This window comes from Lathyrus oleraceus, chromosome 2 (genome assembly GCF_024323335.1).
Source record: "Lathyrus oleraceus cultivar Zhongwan6 chromosome 2, CAAS_Psat_ZW6_1.0, whole genome shotgun sequence".
NCBI lineage: Eukaryota > Viridiplantae > Streptophyta > Magnoliopsida > Fabales > Fabaceae > Lathyrus > Lathyrus oleraceus.
The window spans coordinates 389,709,642-389,718,042 of NC_066580.1; the positions used below are offsets into that span (position 1 = coordinate 389,709,642).

At 37.5% G+C, this 8,401-nt stretch overlaps 1 long non-coding RNA gene across 1 annotated transcript; it reads right to left on the reverse strand.

The window, feature by feature from the left end:
- Window positions 1-3,364: 3,364 nt before the first annotated feature.
- Window positions 3,365-4,914, reverse strand: LOC127119683 (uncharacterized). Its single transcript, XR_007802907.1, has 3 exons — window positions 4,525-4,914; window positions 3,745-4,271; window positions 3,365-3,649 (listed from the first exon to the last, which is right to left on the reverse strand). It is a non-coding gene; the product is annotated as an uncharacterized LOC127119683 (long non-coding RNA).
- Between the last annotated feature and the right edge of the window lie 3,487 nt (window positions 4,915-8,401).

Below are 8,401 nucleotides of genomic sequence, written 5' to 3' on the forward strand. Positions count from 1 at the left end.
TGAGAAAGGTTAAATTCTTTCTACCTAAGGGGATGACACTCTACAATTGAAAGAGGACAGACGCACCAAACATGTACAGGGAATCAGAATAAAGGAATTAAATGCAACAAAATGCATAATGAAATATCTGATGTATATATGTATGTATATGATTGATGATTATGCTGACAAAACTATCGCAAAGGATACAAATGTCACCGATTTGAATCATCGCTACAGCACTCAGCTAATCTCGACAAGATAGAAACACCAATTGGAGAAACATGCTTGGGATGGATGCAAATCATCTGGCTCTGAATATCTCAAACCTGGTTGGGGAAAGAGAAAAGATTTGCTGAGGATCCATACTGTCAATTCTGCGCAGAATTTCAGGTCAACATCATATCAAATGAGAGACAACCTCGCAGGGGACTAAATCAAATACTGCTCGAGAATCATCACTGTCGGGAATCAGGAATGAACTTCTCTCAGGACTATAGGAGATAAAACTCTGTACGGGGTCTATGCAAACTGTTGAGGATGTGAGCCTACAGTCCAGCTGAGGAGGAGTGGGTTATCAAACCAACTGTTTGGGGAAGACCAATAATGCTTCGCACTTTAGGACTTACCTGTTCTTGTATTGTTATTGATATTCCTTATTGAAATTGGTTGCTTTTTAAAGTGATTGCTTTCATTATATAAGAAAATGATTTTTATTATTTAATTTATTTCAAAATTATCATCATAAAATTCAATTCTATTTAGCTAAAAAATAAATAAGAGTAAAAACAATTGGATAAAAAGCTCAACTTTATTTAATAGAATGGTAGTCTGTAAATGACAAGACTCCATAGATATAAGTTGAAAATGGTAATTTACATGGAAAAGGGATACATTGAATACAATGATCACTAATCCTTCTACCCACTTCAATATGCGCGTTCTTGTCTCTAGTTGAGAATGATGAATCAGAACTGAATGACTTGCTCAAAACTGCCCCCATGACTGGGACTAGCCGAATGCAGTTACTTGCCATAATCCCTAATTTTTGCATAGATTGTCCCAAGGTGGGCTACTCAATCTATCGGGATGAATTTTCTGTTTTATGTCTCTAATTTTTGCCTGAATCACCCTTTCAGATTTTCAAACCACCGAGATGTTCATTTTTGCTTAAGTGACCCTTCCGAGTTTTCAACTTAGCGAGCTATTCTTTTTCTTTTTTAGGTGAATTATTTCTTGACTGCATCAGCATTCACGAGACGAGTGAACTCTTCACCATCCATAGTTGCGAGGATCAAAGCACCGCCTAAAAAGGCTCTCTTAACAACATATGAGCCTTCATAATTATGAGTCCTTTTGCCCCTAGCGTATGGTTTGAAAGGTAGAATATTCTTGAGCACAAGGTCATCTTCTCTAAATAAACAAGGCCTGACCTTCTTATCAAATGCTTTCTGCATTCTCTGCTGGTACAACTGACCGTTGCACATGGAAGTCAACCTCTTCTCTTCAATCAAATTCAACTGGTCATATCTGGTCTGACACCATTCAACTTCTGTCAACTTGGCTTCCATCAAGACACACAATGATGGGATCTCAACCTCCATGTTGAGCATGGCTTACATGCCATAAATAAGAGAGAAAGGGGTTGCCCCTGTTGAAGTGCGGATGGATGTACGGTACCAATGCAAAGCAAATGGGAACAACCATTTTCTGAATGCTCTTTTTAATGTTCGTGTTTGCAGCATCTACAACCCCATTCATCGTAGGTCTGTAAGGAGAAGAATTATGATGTGCAATCTTGAAGTCTTTACAAAGAGCTTCCACCAAATTATTGTTCAAGTTCGATCGATTGTCAGTAATGATCTTACTTGGTACACCATAACGGCATATAATTTGATTCTTGATAAACCTTACAACAACTTTCTTGGTTACATTTGAATACGATGTCGCTTCGACCCATTTTGTGAAGTAATCAATAGCCACCAAAATAAAACGATGTTCGTTTGAAGCTTTAGGCTCAATCATACCAATCATATCAATTCCCCACGTGGAGAAGGGCCATGGAGAGGAAATGGAATTCAGTAGTGTTGGAGGAACATGAATCTTATTTGCATAAGTTTGACACTTGTGGCGTTTCTTCACAAACTTGCAACAGTCAGATTCCATTGTCAGCCAATAGTAACTTGCTCTCAATATCTTCTTAGCCATAGCATGTCCATTGGAATGAGTAACAAAGGAACCTTTGACATACCCCAAAATTCACCCTACCTTTCACAAGGTTTATCTAAGTCACTAACCTTGATCATATGCATATCCTTATATATATTTCATTTGTTCAAATCATAATCATGGTCCAATACAAGAGGACAGGTATCTTAGATTCCAAGCTTTGTGCTTGCACCTAGTGGGAGCTGGGGTTTCTCTGCAGATAAAGGTAGCGCAAACAATGAAATCCTAGTTTGAGGTATCTCTTGGAGCTTGTGTATGTACGTTAACTTTGGAGATTCAACTGTGACTTCTTGGCAAAGCAAAACCTTAATCTGGGGATCCTCACTAATGATGTTTCCACAAACCCTAATCTCATTTGGTTCTTAATCACCCATTGTGATTGACTTTGTTTGGTCAAGCTTCTTCCTACAACCTTATTCATTGGCCATTCATGTTTGTTTCCTTGGTTTTTATTCCATTGAATTCATGCTCTCACATGTGTATCTTATGTTTGTTTGTGACCATTCGTTCTAGTCCAAGTCCATGGCCCCCAAACTTTCATCTGATCATTTCCCCATGCTCATAACTTGCTCATGTCTTGTGCCATTCCATATAGCCATTGTTCACAAATCCAATTCATGTCATTGATGTTTGGTCCACGGATCTTTTGTTAAGTCATATTCATTGTACATTTCGATCCATTGCTTATCTTGGTTCATTGTGATTCATAAGGGCTTTTTATTCTTGATCCATCTATGAATTTTGGTCCATTTGGTTCATGTATTATCATATGCTTATGATCCTTATGATTAAATTGATCAAAAGTATTTGATTTGGTTTCTTCAAAGATCATTTATTAAAGTCATGTTCATTTCAATACATTCAATTCATTTCAATTGAATACAAATTCAATTCATATGAACCAAATATCAATCACATCCATACAAGTCATAAAATGTCCTTACATGAAAAAGCTACAAAGATTGAAACTTTGACCAAGTGTTGACTTTGGTCAACGGTTGACTTTTTGGTCAACTTTGACCAAAGTCAACCATGTAATCGATATCATTTTCCAAGTCATAACTAACTACCATTCATGTTCACCCGTAAACATTTTGAAACCATTCAATAACCATTTTAACACTTTCATTTGCATGATACATCTATTCCATTCTCCTAATCTCAAATTCAAATTTTTCATTCAATTCCAACTTTCCATACATTTCAATTTACATATGTTCATAATTTCAAAGCAATTCACAACCGTAATTCTAAGTTACGAGATTTATAAACACTAAACCAAGATTTCACATCACACTTTCAAACCAAATTCGAGTTACAATTCACTTTCAATCCAAATGGCAAGATTACAAGAACCTTGGCCATCCAATTTCACACAGCTCGACCATGACTCCAAGCTCAATCCCATAGCCTTGGTCCAAACAATAGTAACCCATATAACCTACACAATATTAACATAAAGTTACCATTTTTTAAACCAATCACCACCTTTCAGATTTAGCATCACAAACACAATCTGTTTTTAAATTATCATACCTGGAACACTCAAGCTAAGAACATGGCAAACCAACCAAATAATGCGCTAAGTTCTACGGCACTTATCCAGAAAACTGGTGAGGATCAAGTAATCTGTGTCCCTTCTGTTGCGGGCTTTATAGATTCACTGGAACAACGGTATCAAAAAAATCAAAGAGCATGCAGAAGCTTATCCCTATGTATGGGCTTCCTATATTGTTGTATATGGTGGCTTTGGTCTCTGGACTACCTATAGATGGAGAAAGCTTCGCAGGACAGAGGACAGTGTATGCAAACTTCAACAAAGACTACATGAGTTCGTTGAAATAGAACCAACATATACAAACAAGTCAAAAGCTGCAACATGCACAAACCGAAATGCAGCAACACAATCCAAAAGCCACAAGTCGGTGATTCCCAATCCACATTTCGCGACTGGTACCAAGCCAATTTCCCATAGCCAGCATCCCTGCAACAGATCCAAACTCGGGCTATCCATGACCAAGCATTTCAAGAAGACTCCATGATTCTAAAATCCAAACATTAACCTACATCCACAACCATTTGGTTAGCGGCATAACAACTGTCATCACAAAAACCGAAATTCAACTTGTAACAGAATTTTACAAAAAAAACTAACTAATTTCTAATAACACATAACAAACCTCACATAACAGTGAGATAAGAACTCAAAAAAAAAACTTCCATAAGGACCTTCACTCTACGGTCCAATCCCGCCTCCAAATGATAAAAAAACAAACTTCTATCCTATAAATAACAACTTCCGAGAGAGGATCTTACTCGTCCACGTCCAGACAACCTTCATCTTCATCTCTACGCGGCGCATAGAACCAGACAACCGTTCTTTCTCCATCGCCAACGCAAGAATCTTCGAGTTCTTCCGAACATAGCAATGACGACGGCGTAGATTAAAGGAGTTGGACCGGGTCGATTCTTGCGGCCGTCGGAGGAGTTTCTAAATTCCAATCTTGATACAAGGTTGCATTTCCCAATTTGGTTGATTCGAGTTTCGCCATCAGATTTCTAGAACCTTGTCATTGTTTGTTTGAGCTTTGAACATGGCTTCGATGTGCAAGTGAGGTTGCCGTTGTTGTTAGATCAAGAACGAGTCCGGCGTGGTTTTGGGGGTGTGCTGCTGGAGATCCGGATTCTTGCCCAAGATAGTGTAAGATCCGGTTTTTGGAATGAGGATTTGGGCTTTTTCTTTTGCCCAAGAACTTCTTGGCCCAATCGAGTGCTAATTTCCACCTCATCTCTAATGTATTACACCCCCTCTGGCCCATGTGTTAGTTCTTTCTAATCCATCAATAATTCCTCATTAACTCTTAATTAACCTACTTTAATTCTAGTTGTTAATTTGATTAATGACAATGTCTTTTTGTTAATCTTGATAGAAATATTATAATTAATTCTTAGTTTTTAATTAGGATTTAACATAATCTTAGGGATAACTAGCTTAATGCATGTTTAATTAGGTAATTAGTTAGAAATTAGGCTTAATCATTTGTATATTAGATTTAATTTCTTAATTTTCCAGAATTAATTTTCATGTGATTAACCGTGCTATGTTTAGAATTTCATTTGATTTGCCATGTTAATTTTCATGTACATGATTAATCTCATTTCGACTTGGTTACATTTTGTTTGTGGTTAATGGCTAAATTAAAAATTCCATTTCAATTTAATTTGGCCTATGTCGGTTCAGCATGATCACTATGTAACATCATACCATTAACATATCATATCACTCATTCGGATTAGCATTTTAATTCCATTTTTATTAATGCATACTAACTATATTTATTGTTTTTTTTGTGGTGACATGTGAACGAGAGATCCAAACCATCCAAGTTATTCCTTTTATTTTCCAGTCATTAACTTGTATTATTTGAAGTGACATGCCACTTGTATGGTTTAGGCATGACACATGAGTTGTAAATTGTGTGTTTCCTTTCATGCCTTTATGTTTGTATTGTGTGGATCCCCCCATTGTGGGTTAAATGTCCCCCCCCCCCCAGTCATGTAATAGCTTAGATTTATTGTTTTCTAGCTAGTTTACTATGCATGTTAAATAACCAAGATAAAATACAAAACGATAAACAAAGCATTTCAAAAAAAAACAAAAGGTACTTGATCCAACGTCAAGTTGTTTTCCGAATAAAACTCACACCATTGCAACGTGAATGCTTGATCCAATGTCAAGTATTCTCCTTCCATTCCATGATCCATTATTCACACCTCTTCTCCATTATCTTCTCAAACTCATTCTATCTCTCATCTCCATTCTTCACACATTATTTTCATAATAAATTCAAATGCTTAATCCAACATCAAATTCCTTTTTCAAAACATTTTCATAACAAATTGGAATGCCAAATGGGGTGTACGTGTTTGTACACAACATTCAAGTAATTGGGTTGTCGGTCGTACCTAGCCTGAGGACCCGACACTTAACTTCCCTCCTTAAAACATCTAATAATTCAAACAAGTTAGATCTAGGTGTTATGAAGAAAAAGAATAGTTAGGACTCCATTGTCCTCTCGATTCCCAAGTACTCTGATTGTTGATTGTACTTAGTCAAGGGTTAGATACTTGTCTCCCTCTAAGTTCCAACGATTAGAATTGCCAAACTTCTTTCACAATTCAAATCACTTTTTGGATGAAAAAGGGTGGTTAGGACAACATTGTCCTCTCAACTCCCGAGTTATTGGACCGTTGACTGTATCTAGCCAAGGGTCTGATGCTTGTCTCCATGCATAAAATCGACCCCAACAAATCAAATCATATTTTGCCTTAGGGCTTTCTCTTCAAAACCTTTCAATAAGGACGTGTTACTTCTGTTCTACCGTGAACGAAGCTTAAGCCTCCATGTGCGAGCAAGTAATGTTTACCTGCTAGAGTGCGAACCAAGCGTATCCACTTTACAGCAAATAAGCAAATACTTTCCGCTCCCATGACAGAGTATACAAGCAAGTGAAAAGTAGCGCGCGAACGTCAATAATGTTCAGTAAAAAAAACAAAACAAATACGCCATTTTTGAGCCGAACTACGAAGCTCTGACTTTCCTATTGCACGTATGGGGATACGTAGGCACGAGGACCCAAATCCTTGGCGAGCACACTAACTTAAAACTTATTTTCTCTCCCATCTCATCTCTCATCTCATTCCTGATAGCAAGCAACTTATAGATAAATAAACATTCATACGCATTTGATACAAGCAAGTGGTTCCCATGGAGTACCATGGATGTGAGGGGTGTTAATACCTTCCCCTTGCATAACCGACTTCCGAATCCGCTCTTGGTTGCGAGACCATTTCTCTCATTTGGGGTTTTATCGCTATTTTTCCTTTCCTTTGGAATAAATAAAATCCGGTGGCGACTCTGTATTTTTCGCAGCGCTTCAACCTTGATGGACTCCGTCATCAATAAGTCTGCTTCGTGTCTATCCACGCATCTGAGCAAAAGCATATCAAAGTTTCTCTTATAAAGCATATCATCATTCGGGTAGAAGTTTCCAACTAATCTTTTCAAAGTCTTCTTATCTTTCAAAGTTGCCCTAGACGGGTAAATCTGACTCTGGAGGAAACACTTGATATTAGAATACCATGGATTTTCATCTTTGACTTCTTCAACAACAAACACGTGAGTTGGCCTATCAAGACACATTACAGTCAGATTAGGAACTTCAATCCAGAATTTCACCATGATCATTGAAGCCAGCGTTGCAAGAGCATTTGCCATTCAGTTTTCATCTCGAGGGATATGATGAAACTCAACCTTTGTAAAGAAAGTTGAAATCCTTCTCGCATAGTCTTTATATGGTATCAAACCGGGTTGATTCGTCTCTCATTCACCTTTGATCTGATTCACAACCAAAGTTGAATCTCCATAAACGTCTAGATATTTGATTTTGAGATCAATGGCCTCTTTAATTCCCATAATGCAAGCTTCGAACTCAGCCATATTGTTTGTACACTTGAAAGTCAATCTAGCTGTAAACGAAAAATAAGTGCCTTGAGGAGTAATAATCACTGCCCCAATGCCATTACCATACTGATTAATAGCTCCATCAAATACCATGCCCCAATGGGAACCAGGTTCTGGCCCTTCTTCAAGCAATGGTTCATCACAATCTTTCATTTTTAAGTACAAGATCTCTTCATCAGGAAAATCATACTGTACTGACTGATAATCTTCAATCGGTTGGTGAGCCAAATGGTCAACCAAGACACTACCCTTAATAGCTTTTTGAGATCGGTATTCAATATCAGACTTTGATAACAACATTTGCCAATGGGAAATCCTCCCAGTTAAAGAAGGCTTCTCAAAAATATACTTAATTGGATCCATTTTAGATATCTACCAAGTAGTATGATTCAACATATATTTGCGCAAACGCTTAGCAGCCCAAGCCAATGCGCAACAAACCTGTTCAAGCATAGAATACCGAGTCTCACAATCGGTGAATTTCTTACTAAGGTAGTAAATTGCATACTCTTTCTTTCCAGATTCATCATGCTGACCAAGAAAACATCCCATACTCTCATCAAGCATAATCAAATACATGATTAATTGTCTTCCTTCAACAGGTGGAGATAGAAGCGGAGGCTCAAGCAAATACTCTTTGATAATGTCAAAAGCTTTCTGGCAATCTTC